The sequence below is a fragment of the Gastrolobium bilobum genome, unplaced genomic scaffold (genome assembly GCF_033153095.1).
Source record: "Gastrolobium bilobum isolate Gb01-03AN ecotype WA unplaced genomic scaffold, APGP_CSIRO_Gbil_v1 utg8400, whole genome shotgun sequence".
NCBI lineage: Eukaryota > Viridiplantae > Streptophyta > Magnoliopsida > Fabales > Fabaceae > Gastrolobium > Gastrolobium bilobum.
This window is the reverse complement of record NW_026899279.1, coordinates 57777-70110: the sequence shown is the minus strand read 5'-3', so window position 1 is coordinate 70110 and position 12334 is coordinate 57777. Positions and strand designations below refer to the sequence as shown.

The 12334-nt window shown below is 37.5% G+C and overlaps 1 non-coding gene across 1 annotated transcript; it reads left to right on the top strand.

The window, feature by feature from the left end:
* Positions 1–9411: 9411 nt before the first annotated feature.
* On the top strand, positions 9412–9518 carry LOC133289142 (small nucleolar RNA R71). The gene has a single exon (XR_009748453.1). It is a non-coding gene; the product is annotated as a small nucleolar RNA R71 (small nucleolar RNA).
* The last annotated feature ends 2816 nt before the right edge of the window (positions 9519–12334 follow it).

The window sequence follows — 12334 nt, the reverse complement described above, 5'->3', positions numbered from 1 at the left end:
GTCCCTATCGGACTTCTGTGGAGGGAAATATGCTCTCTAAAAGTTCGCCTAAATTCTGCCAATTTCTAGAAAATTTGCCAGAGTTTCCTTTATTTTTCCAATAAATCCCATATTTGCAAATGTGTTCTCTAACTTCAATTTGTACCTAATAATCATGGGTGGCACACAAGGACCAACAATGTCTTGGTTCTCTTACAACCCTTCACAGTTTATATCCAATTTGCTCAAAATACATAATCAATGCTTACTTTTTCAAGTTAACTAATTTCAATCACAAATGTCCAATTTCATGCATTCTTTGAATCATAAATCATCATTCACATCCTAGAATAGGCCTATTGCCCTTTCATCATATTCCATACTTCAAGGTTACACAAGATCCAAATATTACAATTACAATCTCCAATACAACATAATGAAATAAACCTCAATTGAAACATAATAAATATGCAACTAGACTTAGGCAAAAGATGGCATGAACAAATATGACAATATACATCATCCTAAATCCATATACAATGTTCATGTCCTAAGTCTAGCCTAGGCCCACTGGCCACCAAAATGCAAAACAAATAGAAGTCCTCCAGCTAAACCTACGGGCTTCTTGCCCGCCGCCCCGACACCACTGCTACCTCATGAAATAAAGCCCCCAAAGCGGGGTGAGATATACGAATATATCTCAGTAACCCAGAGGTTCTGGAGAATACTTCGCCCAATGGCTCACTTCGATGCATATAAATAATATAACACAACATCTGAAAATGGGATAAAGCAAAGGATTTAGTGAAATAGGGGAGCATAGGGATACAAACTACGACGAAGCTGGAATGGTCAGTGCCAAAACCACGCAACGTCCAGCCTATTGGCCTCGGCATATAGCCTATGGGTTTCAAACCAAGGAGTGTTCCCAGAACATCAACCAAGGAACCCTCCATCCATAACCACCCGAGACTTCCTAGTGTGCTCCTATCCAGATAACACACCACGACCCCAGGTCAACTGGAACTCCCTCACGGAGACCTATCCAATGGAAGTCCGTAACGCCCGAAGGCAAACAGTCTACTGGCCAGAGACACGGTACATCCTATGTACCACAACACACATAATATGCATGAACATGTTATCCTATATTATTCACATACATTTCCTACCATTACCCTCAACGAGCATCGTGGAACACACAATGAGATCAAACCCCAGTACCAAAGGATTACCTGAATAATCACCTTCTCACAGCTTCAATGCAATAAATCCCCGATCTAGGTACAACAGAATGCCTACACAAAGGACATTCCCAATTTACTTTCCATTCACCAACATATACAAATTATCAAGCACATATGCATGGTTCCAAAATACTTACCACAATCCATTTTGGTCCGGGACCAAGGGAAACCCATCGAGCTCACGGTTCAGGGTTCAAATCCGCGGAAGGCAACCTACAATGACCATATATGGATCATCAAAACACGGTAAACCCACCAAAGTCACAAAACGTCAATTTTCCTCCCCCCACCAAGTGAGGTTCGACTATAATAGTGCAAATTTACAATTTATTTTTCTTTATTTTCTTTTCATTTTTCTTTATCATCCTTTGGTTACTACAACACCATTTTAGGTCCCACCTTCCATCCTACACCACCAAAACACCATTTTTCCTATTATTTCACCCTAGGTACAATTTCCATTTCTACATAATCCCACCATTTTTCCCTTGATTTTCAAAGCATCCAATCGTCACACAACCCTTCTAATTACCATCTAACAACACAACATATCAATCATACAATTTCATAACATCAAATCCCCATTTTTTCCTCTCATGGCCGAAGTCTCCCTAGCCACCCACCAAGGGTTATTCCATTTAATTCAACTACTCCACACATCCTAAAATCCTATTATTAACTCATACACATATTCCACAATTCAATTACACAATCCTACAACACATCCAATTCACAAAGTCATGGAATCATGCTCAAATTTCACTAAGTTATAATTCAATTTTCACCAATAATTTTTATTGCATTTATCACTCCAACACATCATTCTAAGACATATTTATCTAATACACAATTTTTATTTGAGCTCTCTGACTACATCAATTCATGCAAAATGACTCTAGGGTTTATGAAATTAAATCAATTAATCCAACCAATAGAATGTGACGAAACTTACTCAAAAGCTTGGCCTAGGACTCCTCCACAACATACTAAACCATTAGAGAACCAAACAACTCCATGAGTGCAAGTCTAAGCATGTAGGCCGCGGGTTTGGGGGGAGATTTTCTCAAAATCTAGGGAGTTTCATGGCTCAAGACTACCATGGTTGTGTTTGGGAGGTGATTTCCAACAAGTTTCAAGACAAACTTTCCTTGATTTGGTTGTGTTTTGAGTGAGTAATGGAAGAAAGAAAATTTGAAAGGAAATGGGTGTGGGGAGAGAGAGGGCCGCAGGTTTTAGAGAGAAGGGGGTGTGTTGGTGATGATGAATATTGACAAGACATGTGGCTTAAGTGACTTAAGTGAGGTAGGCCCTACCGCCACCTCACGCGATTTCAAACTAATTCAAAACTCCCTCCGATTCCACTAAACGTCCATAATTTCATAACCTATTTAGAAACTGTAATTTTTAACATTAACCATTGTCCTTTAATTACCCTTGATCAGATGAATCTGGAGTTTTCCGGTCGTTCGGAGAAATTGTAGTTTTAAGTTGTTACGCGCGCCGTAGGCACGCTTCCCTAAACTTACTAATTTCCATCAATTTTCATCAGAAATCATATTTCCTAATCCTATATACCATTTATAACTTATATCCAAACCTAAAGCTCAAAACTCAGTCGACACACTTTACGGTGCAATTGTACCGCGGTACTTTTACCCGGTCCACTCAATTTTTCGTTCTGAATCCCTTTCTAGGGTTACTTTTATCATTTGAGACCTCCTACTCGATTTTACCTTCCTAGGGTTACGTGTTTGGCTAATTACCGTTTTACCCTTTCTTTGTATTTTAACCTAATCTTCAGGATTTTCACTTATCCTTCCCTTTAATCTTTATTTAATATATTAATATATGTTTTAGAAATGTGAGGTGTTATATTCATCCCTCCTTTTTGAAATTTTGTCCACAAAATTAAATCATACCTGTCCGCTAACTCAGGATACAGCCGGAGAATCTCATCCTCATGTTCCCAAGTAGCCTCCTCAGGTGTACGTCCTTCCCATAGAATCTTTAGCATTGGAATATTTTTGCTTCTCAGCCTCTTTTCACTGCGGTCAAGGACATCAATAGAACCTACAGGAGTCTTCAAATTCTCCCGAATCTCAATATCATCCGGTATCACCACATGTGATTCATCTGGAACATAACGTCGTAGCTGCGATACATGGAAAACATCGTGTAGATTTGACAACTGTGGGGGCAAGGCAAACTGATAGGCCACTAATCCCACTCTTTTCATTATTTGATAAGGCCCAATAAACCGAGGACTCAGCTTCCTCACACCCAATGTGTAACACCCCGTGTATACCCGGTTTGTTAACATGTCATCGTATTAAGCCACGCTTAATTAAAAATGCAGAATAACTTTTCTTTTCAATTATGACGTCATTATCAATTACCAAGTTGATTACTTAATCACTTTCAAAATATTGCCTGTATGTATATTGCAATTAGACAGCTAACTACACTCAATAACCTCATAAGAATAAATATATGAGTATCTAAGTCACAGATCTACAACACGTAGTCCGGACCATAATCCTGATACATTAATACATCTCAAAACTAAATAAGACATAATCAATCAACATGCTCACAAAATAAGGCAACAAAGCCCAACAGAGTCAGCAACAAAATCATAATAATAACATAATAACAGATAAACAACATATCAGCATCCAACACATCATCATAACAACATATATCTAACTCAGCTCCGGCCTCCTGCCACCCGAGGTCTCAACCCCCGAGTTACCTGAACTTGAAATATGTGCCCCAAACGTGGGGTGAGATATCTAAACAGAAATCTCAGTAAGACAAGGGGTCCTCAAGGATTTCTCCACCCCAAGCTCACTTACATGTGCAATATAAGTTCTAAAAGTAGTCATATAATATCAGTTCCAAAATTAGTGTAATACAACAGATAATCATGTCATGTGTTTCAACTATTTGATAGCGAATCGGCAAGTGCACCGATCGTGAAAGTAATAAAGTGTACCGGAGTACGAGATCATTCCCACGAGGATCAGAATTTTCAAGCACTAGTTCGCTAATTGCATTTTAGTTGGACAATCAAAGGTTTGGTTTGAGAGAATTTAGATGAAAAGAGTTGTGGTTCAAAGAACTTAAAATTAAAAACAAGTAAAGGCATGCAATATGAAAATTCAGAATTTAAAAGAATGAATGAAGATGATTTTGGATGAAGAATTTAAAACAATCGTAGTTAAGGTTTTGACTTCCCCCAATATCCTCAATATGTTATGAATTAAAAAGTCAAGAATCCGTTTCTTAATATATTGCCAATCAATTCTTTCTAAGTTAATTACGGCTCAATTCCTTGTTACCATAAATCTATGTGATCTTGAAAGAACTCTAGTTCCCTGATTATTTCCCAAGAAAACATGCATTAAGATCGAGAATTACAAGATTGCATAATTATCCTATGTCTATTCCTATGCCTATTCCTAGATCACAAGGATTACGATAAATTATCAAGTCAGGGTTCATGCACCAACATCCCTATTTTCATACAATTCCCCAAAATCATTCTAGAAGGAAAAAACTCATAGAAAACATTAAAGATGGATAATTTATTCAAATATAAAAAGAACAGGGTTAAGAGATAATTTAATTCATAAACATAAAGATTCAATTGAGCTCCATCTACCCTTAACTACATAAAAGACTACTCTAGCATACTGAATTGAAAAATAACAATAAAGAAAAGAGAATCCCAAGCCTCCATTAATGGAATGTTGACTTGGTTCCTCAGTGTTCCAGCGCTCCGCAACAGGATTCCTCCTCCAGGTCTTGGTGTAATGCTCTGGACTTGTAAATTGTGTGTTGGTTCTGACCCCAAGCTCTTTATTTATAGCCATTGGAGGTTGTATCCTTCATTGCATCTCTTGCCGTATCCATATTAGATTTGTAATTGATTCTCCAATTGTTTCCTTTTTGCAATTAATATCTTGTGGATTGGTTGAGAGATTTGAGCTTGAGCTTTGAATCTTGTTATAATCTTCCTTCAATCTTCTCAGGAATCAGCTTTGATATGTTTTCGCTTTAGTTCCATATCATAGTTGGACAAATCTTCATTAAATCTCAGCAAATCTTGGTGAATCTTTGTTGTCTGGTCCGTGTTTGGGCGCTCAAGCGCGCTACAGGGCGCTTGAGCGTGATCCTCGAGAGTGAAATCTTGTCATCTTGGGCGCTTGAGCGGGCTAATGGGCGCTTGAGCGCCCTAACTTGTCTAGTTTGGCTGTTCTTCCTGCCTTAGCGCGCTTGAGCGTCCATTTCTACGCTTGAGCGTGCTCTTCTGGCCCTTGACTTGTATCATTTTGGCTTTCCTTGGTCCATATTGAGCCGCTACTTCTTCGTCATGATTTCTTTAGCACCAATTCTTGTGATTTTACCTTCAAAACGCAAATATTATCAAAACGTCAGCTCAATTTCCTATCTTATGACTTAAATGTCTTAAAACCTTGAATTCCATGCAATCTATGATATATTTCTCATATAATTTAGCCTAAAAACATGGTAAACCAAAGGTTTATCAAACATTCCCAGATTTGAATATTGCTGTCCTCAGCAATCAACTAGAATAAACTTCCGGGATTAGGAAGTAGGAATCTCAAAAGCATGGAATTTGGCAGGAATTATTCAATCAGAGACATGATTACAGAGCATTCAGATTCTAAAAATTAACGCATCAATCAACAAAATTCATAATTCATCAGTAAAAATATGCAACAACTTTCTTAAGATAAAGAATAAGGAAAATTTCTCGAAACACTCCCACACTAGGATTTTAATTCACTCGCACTCAACTGTTTAGAGGGTTGGTGTTTCACTCGAATCCCCACTGAATCAACACTACCATAGGTTTGATTATATTCTCGCTCTCCATAGTATTGTGACATATCTCACAGATCAAGAGGTCTTTCTTAGGGTTATAACTTGGCTAAAGAAAGGAAAAATTAAGAGAATGAGCTGCAAGATTAAAATTCAGATTCAAAGAGGAATAAATGCAATCGTTTACAATTTGTAAACAACTTTTTTTCTTCTTTTCAGTCCATTTTTCTTCTTTTTTCTTTTGAACTTTTCTCTTGTTTGTCGTTTTCTTTTCTCAGAACAATTTTTCTTTCTTTCTTTTCACTTCTTTTCTTTTTCGCTTTCTGAGTATTTTTTCTCTTTTCTTTGTTTCTTTCTAACCAACCTTACTTCCTTGGCTTTCGCCTTTTTCCCTGTACTTCCATACATCACAATTTATATCAACAACAATTAACACCTTTTCCTCAATTCAAATCTGAAAATTAATTTTAAATAAGGTGAGGATTTATATGGAAAGTGGCATATTCATCTTTATAGGTTTTCAAAGAATAAATAGGCCTATGCTCAAAGGGGTTAAACTAAGGAATATCAGCAACGGTTAGCTATTTGGCCATCTAGTTTAAAGAAAGAACATGCCTCAATCATATCTATAAAATATGTCACATACTAATTCAAGCAAGAAACAAAGCAAGTTCTAGAGTCTTTCATACAGTGGGATGCACACTCAATAAAAATTTTCTGTATAGGCTCAAAACCTTACGGCTATGAATGCACAGTAATTCCCCTATTCTTTATCTTAAAAAATTTCATCACTAAAGAAAGAATATTCAATGAATCATGAAAATCATTACATTGATGCTCATTATGAAAATTCAAGTAAGTGCATCATCATGCTCTGAATCAATTACTGATCAAAAAATTTCGCTATTTTTCCATTTATTTGCACTGAGGAAAGTTTAAAATTTTCACAAAAACAGTGGCTTGGGATTTTTCAAAACTAAATATTAAAAATTCAAATTAAAAACCTAATTAAGGAAAAGAAAATGAGAAGGGATTTGAGATAGTTCCCTATTTCAGCCGGTTTCAGCCGGATATTCTGTGTATGCTTTTGAAGTTCCTCCGGCTTACTCAAGTGTGTTTAGATGAACTGCGCGTTCCCCATTCCCAGATTTAAATGTTGTTGTTCTCAGCAACAGATTTAAATCTACAAAGAAAACGCGTGAGAAATAAAAACAACTAATCGATCATTTGTTGTTGTTTTCCTTTTCTTCACCTGTAAGATTCACTCAATGATAGCCATTAGTCTCAATACCTTCTCCTATGTTTTTGTATTCTTTTCATTATTTAATTTAAAGTAAAAATAAATAAAACAATAAAATTTAAAATAAAACATTAAAGTGTGGGTTTGCCTACCCATTAGCGCTTGTTTTACGTCACGATCCTGACGTACCTGATTTTCATGGGGGCTCAAAGCATGAACTTGGTGATGACCAAGGTCCATCATTCAGAAATTGTGTCCTCCCATAGTGCTCTTCTGCATATGGATGAGGTAAAGTAGTCTCAGGAACTTTGAACTTGACTTTTACATGTTTTCCCTTGCTCCTGGGCTTCTCCATTTTAACATTTGGCTTACTTTCTTGAGAAGACTCCTTATTGTGTTCTTCTTCACCTTTCTTTTCACCAATATAGTAGACTTGATCTTTCGGTTGAGCTACAGATGATGGGACTTCTTTGTCAAAGAACTTGAAAGTTACTTGCTTTCCGTCTACCCGTAATATCAGCTCACCTTTAAGTACATCAATTCTTGCTCCTGAAGTTGCCAAGAAGGGTCTTCCAAAAATCATAGGAACTGAGACATCTTCTTCAATGTCAAGGATGAAAAAATCAACAGGAATGATGAATTTGTCTACCTTTACCAATATGTCCTCAATGATGCCATAAGCTTGCTTTGAAGAGTGGTCAGCCAGTTGCACTATCGTCTTTGTGGGCTTCACTTCAGTAATCCCCAGCTTCTTCATCATGGAGAGTGGCATGACATTGATGCTAGCTCCAAGATCACATAAAACATTGTCCACTTCCAATTTGCCTATAGTGCATGGAATGCTGAAGCTCCTTGGATCCTTGACTTTGGTAGGTAACTTCTTTTTGATGATCGCATTACATTCCTCCGTCAGATTCACCGTCTCACATTCCTGCAACTTACGCTTCCTTGATAATAGATCCTTCATGAATCTTGCGTAGTTGGCATGTTCTCTAAAGCTTCGGCAAAAGGAATGTTGATCTGCAACCTCCTGAATATGTCTAGAAACTTTGAATATTGCTGCTTCTGAATCTCTTTCTTTAATCTCTGAGGATATGGGATTCGAGCATATGGGGAGAGATCCAATGGTTTGTTCTGCCTTTCAAGAGCTTTCTTCTTCTCCCATTTGAATAGTTTCTTTTCGATTTTTTCAGGATTGCTTTTGTCAACTTCAATTGTATCCTTTTCCTTTTCTTCCTTCTCTTCTTCAACTGATGCTTCTCCATCCTTCTTCTTTTCTTCGGGCTGCTCCTCTATATGCTGAATTACTGTCCCACTCCTAGTGGTGATAGCATTGCAATGTTCCTTTGGATTGACAACTGTGTTGCTTAGAAAAGTACCCTGAGCTCTCTCAGAAAATTGCTTCGACAACTGGCCAATCTGAATTTCCAGATTTCTTATGGAAGCTTCTTAATTCCGGTGTGCTGATCTAGTCTCTTGCATGAAAGCAGATGTGTCCTCTCTAAAAGCATTTGCACCTTGAACATAATCATAAGTGGTCTTGCATAACTGTGCAAAAGCTTTCTCCCACTCAGAAGTGTTACTTTGTTGTGGGGTATCTGGTTGCACTAGAAGGGGATGATTGAGCTGATGATTGGATTTGTGACTCAACCCTGGATGTTGATTCTGATTCTTCTGATCATACCAGAGTCCATTGACCTCTGCTGGTGGCTTTTTCGCTGCTCTTATGTATTCACAATCCTCAGTTGCATGAACCTCTTCACAAATACCACATTTAATATTAGAATTAGAAACAAAAGAAACTTGAGAAAGATTAATTTTTTAATTAAGGACGTCTAATTGTTCTTGTTGTTTCTTGTGCATTTGTAGCATTTGTTCATTTTGGGCTAAGAGTGCATCATAGCCGTCAAGCTTCATAATTCCTGCTCTCCTTTGTGCAAATGGGGCTGGGGCATTATCAAATTCATGAGAAGCAGTGATTCCAGCGCTTCCTCTGGAGTTTTTGTTTTCAGGGAGCCTCCTGCAGCAGCATTCACCAGTGTTCTTGTGCTGGATGTCATCCCTTGGAAAAAGATTCTTGCTTTCTCCCATGCTTCAATTCCGTGTTGAGGACACTTCTAGAGTAATCCTTTGAATCGTTCCCAAGCCTCGTACAAAGATTCGCTGTCTTTTTGTTCAAAAGCAGAGATCTCCGCCTTGAGTCTTGCCATCTTTGAGGCTGAGAAAAATCTAGCCAAGAATTTCCTTGCTAAGTCATCCCAATTGGTTATGCTTCCTTCAGGTAGAGACTGCAGCCAATCTCTTGCTTTATCCTTCAGTGAGCATGGAAATAGCCTGCGCAAGATAGCATCACGAGGAACTCCACTTACTTTTAATGTATCATAGTAAAGTAAGAAGTTATCGAGATGACTATAGGGGTTCTCTGTGCTTCCTCCAGCGAACTGTTCTTTTTGAATCAGTTGCAGCAGTGCCGACTTCCAAAGTTGTTAGCCTCTATGTTTGGTCTAACAATGCTTGCCGTCTGTGGGACTCGAGCTGGGGTCATGTAATCCCCCAACGTCCTTCGAACGATTTGATTGTTTTCTGCCATTGGTTTCGTCAAGGTTGATGCTTTTGTTTCCTTTGCTTTCCTTGCTTTTGCGTCCTTCCTAAGTTTCCTTTCTGTCCTTTCTATTTCAGGATCAATCTGCAAGATTCGCGGGTTAAGAGTACCTCACATAAACTAAGATTTGAAAAGATATGCAGAAAAATAGGAAACACAACAGAAAAAAATAAAAATAAAAATAAAAAGACAAAAACAGAAAAACAGAAAAATAACAAAATAACAAAGAATGCAAAAAATTTAAATATGCAGAAAATTGATGCAGAATTTTAATGCAGAAAAATATTTTTCAAGAATGCATAAAGTGCAGAAAATTAAAATGTCCAATCTAAAAGTTAATTAGTTACTTCTAATGTTGAAGAATTCGATCCCCAGCAACGACGCCAAAAACTTGATAGCGACTCGGCAAGTGCACCGATCGTGAAAGTAATAAAAGTGTACCGGAGTACGAGATCGTTCCCACGAGGATCAGAATTTTCAAGCACTAGTTCGCTAATTTCATTTTAGTTGGACAATCAAAGGTTTGGTTTGAGAGAATTTAGATGAAAAGAGTTGTGGTTCAAAGAACTTAAAATTAAAAACAAGTAAAGACATGCAATATGAAAATTCAGAATTTAAAAGAATGAATGAAGATGATTTTGGATGAAGAATTTAAAACAATCGTAGTTAAGGTTTCGACTTCCCCCAATATCCTCAATATGTTATGAATTAAACAGTCAAGAATCCGTTTCTTAATATATTGCCAATCAATTCTTTCTAAGTTAATTACGGCTCAATTCCTTGTTACCATAAATCTATGTGATCTTGAAAGAACTCTATTTCCCCGATTATTTCCCAAGAAAACATGCATTAAGATCGAGAATTACAACATTGCATAATTACCCTATGTCTATTCCTATGCCTATTCCTAGATCACAAGGATTATGATAAATTATTAAGTCAGGGTTCATGCACCAACATCCCTATTGTCATACAATTCCCCAAAATCATTCTATAAGGAACAAACTCATAGAAAACATTAAAGATGGATAATTTATTCAAATTTAAAAAAAACAGGTTTCGGAGACAATTTAATTCATAAACATAAAGATTCAATTGGGTTCCATCTACCCTTAACTACATAAAAGACTACTCTAGCATACTGAATTGAAAAATAACAATAAAGAAAAAAGAACCCCAAGCCTCGATTGGTGGGATGTTGACTTGGTTCCTCAGTGTTCCAGTGCTCCGCAACAGGATTTCTCCTTCAGGTCTTGGTGTAATGCTCTGGACTTGTGAATTGGTGTGTTGGTTCTGACCCCAAGCTCTTTATTTATAGCCATTAGAGGTTGTATCCTTCATTGCATCTCTTGCCGTATCCATATTAGATTTGTAATTGATTCTCCAATTTTTTCCTTTTTGCAATTAATATCTTGTGGATTGGTTGAGAGATTTGAGCTCTGAATCTTGTTACAATCTTCCTTCAATCTTCTCAGGAATCAACTTTGATATGTTTCCGCTTTAGTTCCATATCATAATTGGACAAATCTTCATTAAATCTCAGCAAATCCTGGTGAATCTTTACTGTCTGGTCCGTGTTTGGGCGCTCAAGCGCGCTACAGGGCGCTTGAGCATGATCCTCGAGAGTGAAATCTTGTCATCTTGGGCGCTTGAACGCCCTAACTTTTCTAGTTTGGCTGTTCTTCCTGCCTTAGCGCACTTGAGCGTCCGTTTCTGCGCTTGAGCGTGCTCTTCTGGCCCTTGACTTGTATCATTTTGGCTTTCCTTGGTCCATATTGAGCCGCTACTTCTTCGTCATGATTTCTTTAGCACCAACTCTTGTGGTTTTACCTTCAAAATGCAAATATTATCAAAACGTCAGCTCAATTTCCTATCTTATGACTTAAATGTCTTAAAACCTTGAATTCCATGCAATCTATGATATATTTCTCATATATTTTAGCCTAAAAACATGGTAAACCAAAGGTTTATCACTATTCTACTGGCCAGAGAAATGCAAGACTTAAATACGTCTATTGCCTACATCAGTGCAAGACGCCACTTGCACCCACCCACAGAATCACCGTATTGTATGACGCCACATACTCAGGCTTACCGTCTAGATGGAACAACACATGCAGATTATAAGACCCTTACACTTAACAGCTCAAAAGAATTTCGATCATCAAAACATGAAAACACATCATGCATAAACCATTCCCCCATGGGGCATGGTGGAACCAACAATGGCTAAACCGAGGACACGAAAGCTTACCTCGTAAGCTAACTATCCAAGCCAAGCTCACACTAGCTCAATGCCCACAAACAGCACAATCACAATCTGTTTATACAATAATTAATCATTAATAATCATTGCTTAAGATTCCATTAAGTGATTAAGGCTTTCTAACTCATTTTAAGTCATTTCATGTTGTTTCT